Source organism: Chlorocebus sabaeus, chromosome 9 (assembly GCF_047675955.1).
Source record: "Chlorocebus sabaeus isolate Y175 chromosome 9, mChlSab1.0.hap1, whole genome shotgun sequence".
NCBI lineage: Eukaryota > Metazoa > Chordata > Mammalia > Primates > Cercopithecidae > Chlorocebus > Chlorocebus sabaeus.
The window spans coordinates 94337504-94350429 of NC_132912.1; positions in this window are offsets into that span (position 1 = coordinate 94337504).

The window sequence follows — 12926 nt, forward strand, 5'->3', positions numbered from 1 at the left end:
AATAACAATACCTCCTTTCAGGAGGGTTGCTACCACTCCTCATTTTTCTCTCTTTCTTTTTTTTCTTTTTTGAGATGGAATCTCGCTCTTGTTGCCCAGGCTGGAGTGCAGTGGTGCGATCTCTGCTCACTACAGCCTCCCCCTCCCAGATTCAATCATTTCTCCTGCCTCAGCCTCCCAAGTAGCTGGGACTACAGGCATGTGCCACCACGACCAGCTAATTTTTGTATTTTTAGTAGAGATGGGCTTTCACCATGTTGGCCAGGCTGGTCTCAAACTCCTGACCTCAGGTGATCCACCCACCTCAGCCTCCCACAGTTCTGGGATTACAGGAGGGAGCCACCACGCCTAACCCACTCCTCGTTTTTCTTATACCAAACTGTTACAGTCATTCTATCATTTCTTCCCTGGCTCTGCAAGGCATTGGGGAATGTGAGCCCTGCCCCAGAACCTGGAATGCAAAGGGAGTCATTTGTTCCCCTCATCGTCAGAAACATTTATTGAGCACTTACATATCAAAAGACTAACTTGAAATGTAGGAGGCTCTACTTGGAGACCCTGTGTTGGCATTTGGGGATGAGGGAGAAAGAAAAGAGGGGAGAAGGGATGAGGAAGAGCAGTTCAGAAAACAATAAAATCTTATTGCAGCCCTTAAACAAAGGAGGGGTAACATTCTTCCCACCTCTTCTATTTGCCTGTCTGGGACATAGATGTGATGGTGGATCTCTGGCAGCCATCTTGGACATGAGGGTGAGGGCTACACCCTGAAAATAATGGATCAGAGATGTGTAAGGAGTCCGAGTCCTTAATATCTTTATGGAACTGCCACAACTAATGTTATGTGACAGAATAAAGCCTTGAGGGTAAAAATCATTGTTTTGTGTTTCCTGCCTCATGGGCTATCTCAAAAATAAATAAGTAAATAAATAAGTAAAAATCATATTTAACATTAAAATTTAGAAGCCAACCCTAATTCTACTGATTACAAAGTTTATGTCCAAATCCAAGGCCAGACTGTGGGATCTTCCTGAGAGCCTCAAATATTTTACAGGAGCAATTGAGACACAACCCAATGGATAATCCCAAACACTTCTTTACTTTCCCTGTTGCTTCCTGGTGGTCTCAGAGACCACTCCAGCCACTCCAAAGGGCCATCTAAACACTGATTTGGGAATCTGATCCTACCTGGTGATATGTATCAATAAGGATGCATTGGGTGACTGATAATAGAAAGCTCAAGTCAACTATTTTAAACAATAAGGACATTTCACTGTCTCATTTGATAAGAAGTCCAGAGGTAGAACAGTTCCAGAACTTGTTAAATCAGTGGCTCAGTGACACCACCATGGATTCAGGTTCTTTTCATCATGCAACTTGACCAACCACAGCGTACCGTGGTTGGTACACAGTGTGCCGGCATTTGTCCTCAGTGTGACTCTTTTGGTTGCAAGTACACCAAGCACCCTGTCCTCATCTAGCAAATTCTAAAACCATGGAGACTAAGATTGTGTAGCCCTTACTGTCATTGCTCTTTAAGATGGAGGAAAACTTCCCCCAAAGCCCCCCACTTCATGTTTTGTTGGTTAGAATTCAATCACATGCTCGTCCCAAACCAGTCACTGGCAAAGAGGATAAAATGATTGTGATTGGCTCAAACTAACCAAGATTTATTCTCTAGGGACAGAGAGGGGTAAGGTCTTCCATCAAACCATGAATGCCCAATACCAATCAAAATTGGGGTTCTGCTGAGAAGGAATAAGGAGCAAGAAATGGCTATTGAATATGCAATGAACAGTTCCACCAAGTCATGTGGCCTTGGGTCATTTGTTTTCCCTCTCTATGCCTCAATTTCCCAATCTATAAAATGGGAAGAAGAGACTAGAAAATCTCTAGGACCCTCTAAATTACCTTCCCAATTGATTATGAGTGCCCAGTTCTAGTGGCACAAGATGCTCCTTCACTGACTGACATTTAGTGATCACAGCAGCATCAATAATAGCCTAAAACCTAGACGTTTTAGGTGGCAAGGTTATGGTGTCCTTGGTGGCTGTAGCCTCTTCCTCCAGGGAGCCCTTCATAATATAAAGCCCCTCCTTGGCTTCCCTCGGGCCATTGGCCTTTCCAAGGGGATGCTGATACCCATCACTGACCAGACTTCATCCATCCACCCAGTTATTCATTCATTTATTTGCCACTGACAACCTCATATATTCTAAGCTCTGTACCGAGCCTCCACTCTGCTCTACCATTACCAAAGGATAAAGGGTGAAAGGATTTGGGGTAAGTAGCAGGGAACACATGGAAGAAGAGCTATAAGATCCAGGTCCCAGTTTTGCCTCTGCCAGCTAGTTAAATTCTAGTTCAAGACTCACTTCTCCCAGGAAGCTTCCCAGGTTCCCGCAGTCCCATGCTCAACCTAGAATGCGCATGTCCCTGGTGGTCTGCCAGGAGAATGGGAAGCCACAGGACAAACATGGTACATCTTTCTGAAGCATCAAGATAATATGAAGATTGGGGGAGAGCATGATTTAAGTAATGAAACTTGTCAATGGCTTCAAACATTAATTTAGATTGAATTAACCATAGATATATTAGAAAGCAAAGATGGCATAACTTTTTTAAAAATAAGTAAGAGTCTAAGAAGCAGCAAGCTTCAAGCTATGGCCCACAGATCACCTAGAGAATGACACTCATCTCCTCTGGTCACTATGGGGACCATCAAAGGAGATTCTGATAAGTCATTCACTTAAACCCCTGGCTCTGCCACTTACCAGCTTGACAGCTTGGTATCCTAAGTATTTAACCTCCATATGCCTGCTTTTCCTTCTGTTAAGGGAAGTCATATTGCTAAATGGGGTTATTAACCACAACTTCATTGAATGAGTATAGGGGGCAGAAGTGATACTGTCTTGAAATGTTTAGCATGGAACCTCAATAAATAGTCATTTTATTGAGTACTAAGTGCTACTAGTTAAAAAAAAAAAAAAAAAAAACACTAATATGTTTTAAGCACCTACTATGTGCCAAGCACTGTATTAGGCATTAGGGAAATAAAGGTACAGATGAGAGTATTTTGCAATTAAGTGCCTACTTTTTGCCAGGCACTGAGCCAGTGTTTTTGTATATTTTTTTATTTAATCGAACACAAATAATGCAATCCTTGCCTTTCAGGTGCAAGGTGGTGTGAGCACACAACACTTATTGCTTGGAAATTCACTTCATTGGATCGTCATGGCTATGACAATCATGTATGCTGCCCCAAGTGTCTTCTTGTAAAACTCATTCTCTCTTGTCTGTGACAATATAGCCTGTGAATTCTTACTGGACATGTGTTATCTATAGCTGGTTAACAAAACAAAGGGGCTAGAGACAACAAGAGACTGACAGTCACCAAAACTCTACCACCTCTAATTTATTTAGCCTCCTGAGAGGCAGTACAGGAAATATTTTTACGCCTGAGCTCTGGAGTCAGATCACGTGCCACAGCTGGAATCCTGTCCGTGCCCCTTATCGGCTAAGTAACCTTGGGCAAGCCACTTGACCTCTCCAAATTTCATTTTTTAAATTGGAAAATAGGAGTAAAAATAGTTCCTTTCTCATAGGATTGAATGATTGTTTCTTATCTGTTAAGCCAGACAAAAATAGTTCCAACTTTAGACAAGTGACTGAGGTAACACACCTAAGCCTTTAGCCCATTGGCTGGGACATAAAACGTGTAAATTAAGTGAAGCAGTGACTGTTATAATCATTATTATTATTAGTTCCTTACTGCCCCACACAATGTTTTACCGGAGCTAGCATGCTGGCTCATTTTGCTACTTGGCATGAGTCATCTCCTGTCATCTCCCATAAGAAAAATATGAGAAAACCAGTGGGAGTCAGTGAAACAGAGAAGCAAATAAGTCCTCAGCCAGAATCATCCATCTTTAGGGATGAAAACAGAACTACCCCTTGCTGGGCAGGTACCATGCTGAACCTTTATGCATCTCTTCGTAGTTAATCCTCAAATTACTCTATGAGGAAGCCTCCCAGCCCACTGCTCCCTATGACTCATCATGGACCCCTTATTCTTCCACCAGAATCTAGAGGGGAAACATCTCCCCTGACACCAATAGTCATGACCCAGTTATGGGTTTCCCTGGCTAGCTGACATCCACAAGGATGACATCATATTATACAATCAATCCTTACCCACAAGTGGGTTCATGTTAATTTCTTTTCAGGGTGTTTTCTGTACATCTCTGTGTTTTCCATTTTCAGCCCCAATGAGCAAACTGTCCATTGGCTTATTAGGGTGCCTGTCAGATACATTTTTAACGCTGTAACTCTTCAGAGACACAAAGTTGTCCTCCTTCATGAATAGAAAAGCAGACCATTACGTGTTGGTTCCAGAGGCCCTTCAGAATTGAGGAAGAATATCCTGGAGAAAGAGCTCATGGCAGAGGGCTCTGCCCAAGAGAATTGACACTAGGCTTCTTAAGCTTTCTGGGTCTCAGCTCCCTTGTCTGCAAAATGAAGACATTGAACTCCATGATCTTCAGGTTGCTTCACTTATCCATAAATGAATAAATGTTGTGTTCCAGCTACATGCATGCCAGGCACTGGGATACCAGTGACCACAATAGAAAACGTCCTGCTCTCATGGTGCTTGCTTTGTAGTCACAAAAACAATAAGCAAAGAAATAACTTCAGACAGTATGGAGTAGCATGAAAAAAAAAAAAAAAATGATGATGAGATAGTGCCTTGGGTGGGGCAGGAGGAGTCACTTTCAATGGGATGGTTAGACAGGCCCTTAAGGAAGCAACAATGAGCCTGAGAATTCTAAGGGAAGAGGGCAGAGGAAATAGTTATAAAAAGTTGTTGAGTTTTCATTAGGGAAATAATCTGGGTCTATGACAAAGGAGCCACTGAGCTGACCCAGATGAGAAAATGCTGTTTTCCCATATGCTGTGATAACATAGACCCTCCAGGCCCTGGCAAGGGGCATGACCTGACTCCTCCTCTACAAACATTCATGAGTGCCGAATGCATGCAAGGCTCAGCGCCTCCAAGTCTAATCACAGCCCAGAGCCAAGTGTCTGGAGGCAATGAGAGGAATGCGCTCTGACCTTTCAGAGTGGCAATGACAATGATAAATGAAGGGGCATTTGGATGCTTGCCCTTGACTATAAGAGGAAACAGGCAGACTGTGAACTGGGGCTCAGGTTCTGAAGCTTAAGTTTCACCCGTTATGCAGTTTCTAGGGTCACTTGTTCCCACAGAGTAGGGCAGGAATTTGGACTTAAGGACTGCTCTGGTGGACTTACAGACCACTCAGCTGTCAGCATAGATCTCTGAGCTGAAAGCACACGGGCAACCTCAAAGTTTGCAACATCTTCTGCTGGGGGAGTGTGGGGGAGAGGGAAGGAGGGAGAAATGAGAAGGTGAGAGGGACAGGCGACAGAGTAAGGAGTGGCCAGGTGGGCATGGGGGTGACTGAGGCAATATAAAAGGCTGTGCTGAAAGTCAGAACACTTGGGGCACAGTCCCAGCAGTACCCAGAGGAGTCAGGTAAGCCCTGCAGCCATTATAATAGAACCAGGGGAGCACCTGCTAGGGTCAGCCATGGAGCAGGCTCCTTGCTCACAGTATCTCATTTCACCCTCAACACCACCCTGGGGAAAGTACTATAATTATCCCCAATAGACAGAGGGGGCTGCAAAAGAGTTCACGCCTTGCCCAAGGTCACACAATGGCAGAGATGGAATTCTAACTTGGTTCAGGCCAATTTCAAGTTGCGAATTCATTGGTTAAATGGGAATGGTAATCACATGTACTCTGCCTGTCTCATGCGTTTGTTGGGAGATGAAATGAGATGAGAAGGTGCTTTGCAACATTAATGAGCTGTTCCAGGATCTGCTGGTACCAGCATGGTTCCTAGCATGGTTCCATGCTTCTATCTGCATGGGTTCCTGTCCCCCCACCAACTACACACCTATTTCCCACTCTCCCACTATCTCCTGAAATTCTGGCCTATGCTGCCACCCTGGGGTGGTGGCACATCCCCCCACAGCCGCCCTTCCCCAGAGCAGCAGCAGCAGCCCTATCCCCAGTCAAGTCTTGGCACTAGGCCAGCAGGATGGGGAGGGCGTGTGGAAAATCTGAGGAGGTGTTTTTCTTCCTTGGGAAGGACGCCAAACTGCAGTTCGCTGCAGTTCTGTAAATTATGCACCCAGAGAAGATTTAGTTTAGGAAGAAAAGGGGAAAATAATCCCTTACTATTTGCTTAGTGAACTGGGTTGGCCAAGCCAGAGCCAAACCCCACATATTTGGGCTGACTTGCTGTGTTTACAAAACAGGCCCATGTTCCAGGAGATGCCTGGGGAGGCAGCAAAACAGTCAGGAAGGAGGGCTCTGCGGGCCTCGCTCCAGCCTACTTTCCACCCCCACCTCCAGCCCACATCTGTGGCTTAGTGTCTTGGGCCTGGAAGGCTGGGGGGTGGGTCAAGGGAAAGGTGGGCCACCAGGAGCTCTTTTGCATGGTGGCTTTCTCACTCCCTACCCCTTCAACTCCATGAAGCCCACTGTCAGAACTGACCAGAGGACACTACCTCCAGGGAGGCTTCCTAAGCCCTGAGGCTGGGTCAGGGCTCTTTCCCAAGGGCTTCCTCAGGCTCCTTGAAAGCAGAGATCCCTCACTGTAGGGATCTCTCACTGCAGTATCCCCAGGACGGTACTTCAATGAATAAACAAATGACTAACACCGCTGGCCTCCTATATCCCACCATGGGACTTTTCCCCAGTTGAGATCCAGAATTCCTGGGATCTGAACAGCGACATCCTGGGTGTTGAGTTGTGTTTGTGTTGTGTTGCATTGTTCCCACTTGCTTTCCAGTCTTATCTCCTATGCTTCTCAGCCTTTCATTAAATGCTGCATCAACAATGAACTACTTGCAATTTCTCACTTGTTTCTGCCTCATGCCTCTGCTCAACCTGACCCCTTTGCGCCCACCCCTCCCTGCCACTCCTAGTCAGCCTTGAAGAATCAGTCTCAACCTTTTTTCATCCGGAAGTCTCCCCTAACCCTCCCCACCCCACCCTCTCCGTCTCTCCCTTTGGTTAGGGGTCCCTTATCTCAGATCCCATAAAAACCTTGCCAGGCTTATCACTGTTTACATAGCTGACCCCGCTCCCAGACTCTAGGCTACTTGGGAGCAGGGAACGTGTCCTAATTGCATCTATCCCTTGCCCTTAGCTCAGTGCCTGACATGCGGCAGCTGTTCAATACATGCTTGCTGAATTAATTCATTAACTAACATATGCAGAAACTAAAAATAGCATGCAATGTCATGGGGCCGAGTGTGCATGAGATCCCAGCAAATGCTATGAGCAAAGAGGAAGAAGCCATTGCCGTGGGCCCAAGTGATTTGGGTTGGGGAGGAGATGGTGTGGAAAGAGAAGCCAACAGGAGATATGGCGCAGAAGGCAGAATGGAGGCAGGATGGAGAATGGTCATCGGGTAGCAGGGGGAAGTGAGAAAAAGGCCAGGCTTTTAAAAACATAAATCAATCCAGCCTACTCCTGCTTAAAACTCTAGTGGCTTCTCTCTGTATTTTGGGAAAAATCCAAACATCTTGTCAAAGCCTGTGAGGCCCCTAGATCTAACCCAGACCTCAAACTTTGGAAAAGGGGAAACTATGTCCCAGAATAACAGTTACAGGGATCTATGATCATCGTGTTTTTATTTAAAACACTGGTTTTTGTCTAAAAAATGTTTAGTGAATCATGTGTAATATTTTTTTTTACCACAGATATATTTGCCTTTGGTTTGAAATCCAAAGTACAATTTTCCAGAGCTTTTTTCTTATGTGAACCAAGTCCTGTGAGCCTGCTTTTACATAACACAGTTGAGATTTTTGTTTTTTCCATCATGACCCATTTGAAAGTTGCCCTATTTAATGCTGTAGGAGCCTATTTTGGGTTTGTTTATCTTTTAAATTGCTATGGGACCTTAATGTTACAGCCTTCAAACGGGGTCTTCTGAGAACTAGGGAGAGAAAAGTTATTTGTTTGATCCGTTGCTAGCTGCTGAGGCCTCTCTTTGTGCCAATCACTGAGCCAGGAGTGACACCAACATGTTCCTTCCCACAAAGAACGTATGATCTGAGAGGAGAAAGGGCGCACCCCGTATCACGTGATGATTTTCAAGGCAGGCACTGAACTGACCACTTTACATACTTTATCTCCTACTCTTCCAATAATCAGCAAGTTGGATAATATTACCCTCATTTTATAAATGAGAAAACTGCACTGAGAGAGACCAGAGACTTACCCAAGGGTGGCATCAACTGAGTGGCAGGATGGGAACCTGAACCAGGTGTGCCTCCACCGCCGCACTTTGCCTTGCTCTAAAACAAAACCAGACTAGCCATACAAAGGAAGAGAAGCCATGGCTTCAAACATTCTGAGCAGAAGCAGCTGTCCCACATTTCACCTAACCCACCCCTGCCCCCACGGAATGAGGTAATAGTTAACAGCTAACAGGTGTTGAAGATCTGTGCGTGCCCAGCCCTTTTGTCTAACTCTATTCCTTGTAGTAACCTCCAAGGTAGGTAATGCAATTCTATTTTACAGTGGAGTCTCTGGAGATGCTCAGAGAGGCTAAAGAATTTGTGCTGGGTCACACAACTAGAGGCAGGGTCAATATTCAAACGCTGTCTTAAGGCAAAGCCTTTTTCCCCCACTGCTCCCAGCTTAGATAAAGCAACGAGCATCAGACAACTTGGTTTATTATAACTCCAGGAAGATCACTGAGAAAAGATGTCCAAAATTGTGCTCAGCAGAGGAACCTTTGTCCTGAGGCAGGAACTTATGGAAATACAGAGAAGAATCTTAGTTTCTAAAAAGGCCAGTAAGAACAGGCCCAGGACACTGGGAAGGAAGATCTCCTGCAGCATCACAGCAGAGCAGGGGAGCCTGTGGCTTATCATCATCAATTCTAAAATAGCATGGCTCTAAACGGAGCCTGGGCCAAAGCCGGATTACCCCAAGGCCTAACTGATCACTAGACACATTCTGGAGTGAAAGGTATTTAGTCAAGGTTAGGAATCAAAAAAACAGCAAGAGCCACCAAGGACGATCAAAGATGGGAGCCCACAGAAAGTGCCGACAGAGAGGTCAGGGAGCCCAGGAAGTGATACTGACAGAGCAGGACTTGTTCGACCTGTCCAGGGCCTGGCACAGAGCAGGCAGGTGTTTATAGCACAGTGGAGTTCTTTCTTATTCCAAGCAAACTATATGCACTTGAGGGAGTGGAGATGGAGACAGAGAGAAAAGAGAGGGAAGAAGAGAGACGGTAAAACGATGCTTTGACTGCACCAGACATTATACTCCAGGAATGCATCCCCCTGAGTAAATATGAGAAGGGAGACAGGCCGGGTCCCCTGGGCTGTCTTAGTGAGAGCTTCACATGACATTAAAGGTGACTGTTGTGTTCAAAAGTATTCTTCATTCATTATGACTTCTAAATGCAAGCCAACCAATTCATCTTGTGCTCATCCAAAGACGGTGAAATGTTTGAATGCTGAAAAATAAGATCTGTGTGATGGCTTGAGTGAAATACTGCAAAGGGTCACTTTCCAATGCAGAGTCATGGGGAATTTTGACTGCATAAGCTTTTAATCTTTTGTGCTGACTTTGGAACCATCCCCAGGTCCATAAGACTCCGCTGTCTGGATGCCTGATATTCTGAAGGCCCAGGGTCCAGAGCCTGAAGTCCAACATGAATTGATATGTGTTTCATGAAAACTGATATTGTTTTTAAAATAAAGACAGCTAAGTTTCTCACCACTAGCAATTACAGTGTGGCTGGATAACCCAACTGGGGAATGTATTTGGGGAGGTTTTTCAGGAAAGAAAGAAAGGCATTTTCTTTTCCCTGCTGCTTCCTCCCATATTCCTTTACTCCAGGAAATCTGAGGTTCTCTTGCACCAATGGAGAGTTTAGGGGAATTTGTTTTCCAAAGCTAGCACTACTGAGATATAGACAGGGCTGATACAAGATGGAATGGAAGTAGCTAAGGAAAGTAAAGGAGAGTTCCTGGGGGGAGAGAATGATGGACAGAGGAGCAAGGGTAGCTGAGAGGCAGGGTCCTATACCCTACTCCTATTCAGGGTTCCACAGAGCCTGGATTTTGCGTAGGAGGTGACTGCCAAATGGCCGAGACTAAGCACAATGGCCTTGAGCCGTGGAGATGGTCCCTGTGGCTGAGACTGTGGTCAATAGGTTTAAAATCTGCAAGGGAGAGCAAGACTAATACAATACCCTTCCAATAAGTTGTGTTGGGCAGATGATGGAAGATCACAGCACCAGACACCATCAGGGAAGCAAAAGGAGCAATGCAACAATGGAGTTACCATGAGCTATAACTCGGGTGCCTCCCACATTTTCCCAGAGCCAGAAATCTGGTACACTCCAGTGGAAGAGAAGGAAGAAGCCCCACTAATGACTGATGTTGGATTTCTCCTTTACCTGAAGAATAGGGTCAGGGTGTTCAAGTTGTGTTACTTTTATTTAGAAAAAGCCATAAATGTATTGCTTCTTAAGCCTGAGTTCTGCTCCCAGTTTCTCCCTGGATATAATTATTGTGTCTAATATAGTAGCAGAGCCCTCCTCCCTTTATACTTCCATGTGCAAAAGCTTCTGAGCTCTGAATATCATTACCTTTGGGGAATGGATTATGGAAAGGTCTCATGGCCTTTGGCTTTATCCTCAAAGGTTGAGACCTTTTCCACAGGCCCCTTTGGGTGTTCATTGATGTTTGCCATTATCCATTTCGACCTTGTGGAGAACTGAATTTCTTTAAAAAACAACATTGGCATACCCTCTAAGTGCCATAGATGACCTAAAGGGTGTGGGCTATGTAGTGGCTAGCATGTCTGATACCTTTTAGGTGCTCAATAAATATTTCTTGAAAATAAAAAATGAATAAGTGAATAAATGAATTGATTAAGCTGGGTTTCTTACTTAATAGACTATTTCTCAGAGAAGTTTTGGATTTACAGAAAAAGTGAACAGAAAGTACAGAATATTCTCATATACCACCTCCTGCCCCCCACTACCCACCCTGCCGCAGCTACATACACAGTTTCCCCTATTTTTGTTTTTCTGTTTGTTTGTTTGTTTAAGACAGAGTCTCACTCTGTTGCCCAGGCTGGAGTGCAGTGGCAGATCTCAGCTCACTGCAACCTCCACCTTCCAGGTTCAAGCAATTCTCCCACCTTAGCCTCCAGAGTAGCTGGGATTACAGGCATCCACCACCACGCCCAGATAATTATTGTATTTTTAGTGAAGACAGGGTTTCACCATGGTGGTCAGGCTGGTCTCAAACTCCTGACTTCAAGTGATTCTCCCACCTCGGCCTCCCAAAGTGCTGGGATTATAGGCATGAACCACAGCATCTGGCCAGTTTCCTCTATTATAAACATCTTGCATTGGTGTGGTACATTTCTTACAACTGATCAATCAATATTGATACACTGCTATTCGTTAAAGCCTGCAGTTTACCATCAAGTTTACTCTTTGTGTTGTACAGTTCTGTGGGTTTTGCCAAATCCATGGTGTCATGTATTCACCATCACCATATCATAAAGAATAGTTTCACTGCCCTGAGCACCTTCTGTGCTCTGCCTATTCATCCCCACCTCCCTGCTAACCCTTGGCAACTATGCAGCTTCTTTCTTTACAGTTTTGCCTTTCCCAGAATGTCATATAGTTGGAATCATATAGCACATAGCCTTTATAGACTGGCTTCTTTCCTTAGCAATATGCAATTAAGCTTCTCCCATGTCATTTTGTGGCTCAATGGTTCTTTCTGCGCATTATTTCTTTGTCTGAACATACAAGTTTATCTATCCATTCACCTATTAAAGGACATCTTAGTTGCTTCCAGTTTTTGGCAATAATGAATTAAGCTGCTATAAACATTTCTGTGCAGATTTTATATAGGAACAATGTTTTCAACTCATATGGGCACATACCAGGGAGCACAGTTGATGGATTGTACGAGAAAGACTGTGTTTAGCTTTGTAAAGCCTGATTTTGTAAAAAACCAATTTCTAACTAGCATTATCTAATAAAATAGGGGGAGAGTGGTAAGTTATGAGTTTGCTTCCCACAGTGGAGAACTAGAAAGCAGGCCCTTTGATTTCATTTTTGCCTTTTCAATTTGACTGCCAAGTCAGACTATCTGAGAAAGCCCCTACCCACAGGAATAATATATTCTAGAGGGAGAGACCGTGAATAAGTATATAATTAAAACCTATAATCAGGGGAAAGTACTGGACAGAAAAATACCACAAATAAGCAGGCAAGAAAACAAATGAGTTTTCCCATTAACTTACAGTGGTGAGTCTGCTTGGGGAGCTAAACTAGAATTTGGGGAGGAGGATGGAGGAGGGAGGGTAACTCAGAGACAATTTGGCTTCAAGAAGATACAGTTAGAAGTTGCCAACGATTCAAGTTGCCCTACAACAGGGGAAGGCAAGTATATTAAGGGAAATGATTCATGTGCTGGGCAAAGAACTTTAAAACATGAAGACAGAAAACAGGATGTCTTTACATCTTCTCTCTCCAAAGTCAGCAGCCTTTTGCTTCACCTTACGTCATACTCACTTCACCTCCTCCAACTAGAAGAAGCTTGCCTTTTTCTTACCACCCCACACATGGCTGTTTTGCACAGTCAGTGCTCAAGAAGAGTTCACTGCATTCAGTGGGGAAGCTTTTACCAAAACACATATGCAAAAAAGGACTTTTGCCTTCAAAGTTTAACTACACAAAAATCAAACAAAACCAGAAATACTGTCCTCTTGGTAATTAAGGTTTTTTTTTTCTTTTAGTGGTATTGGAATGAAACCAGCATATACATTTTCAGAGCTTTATAATCAT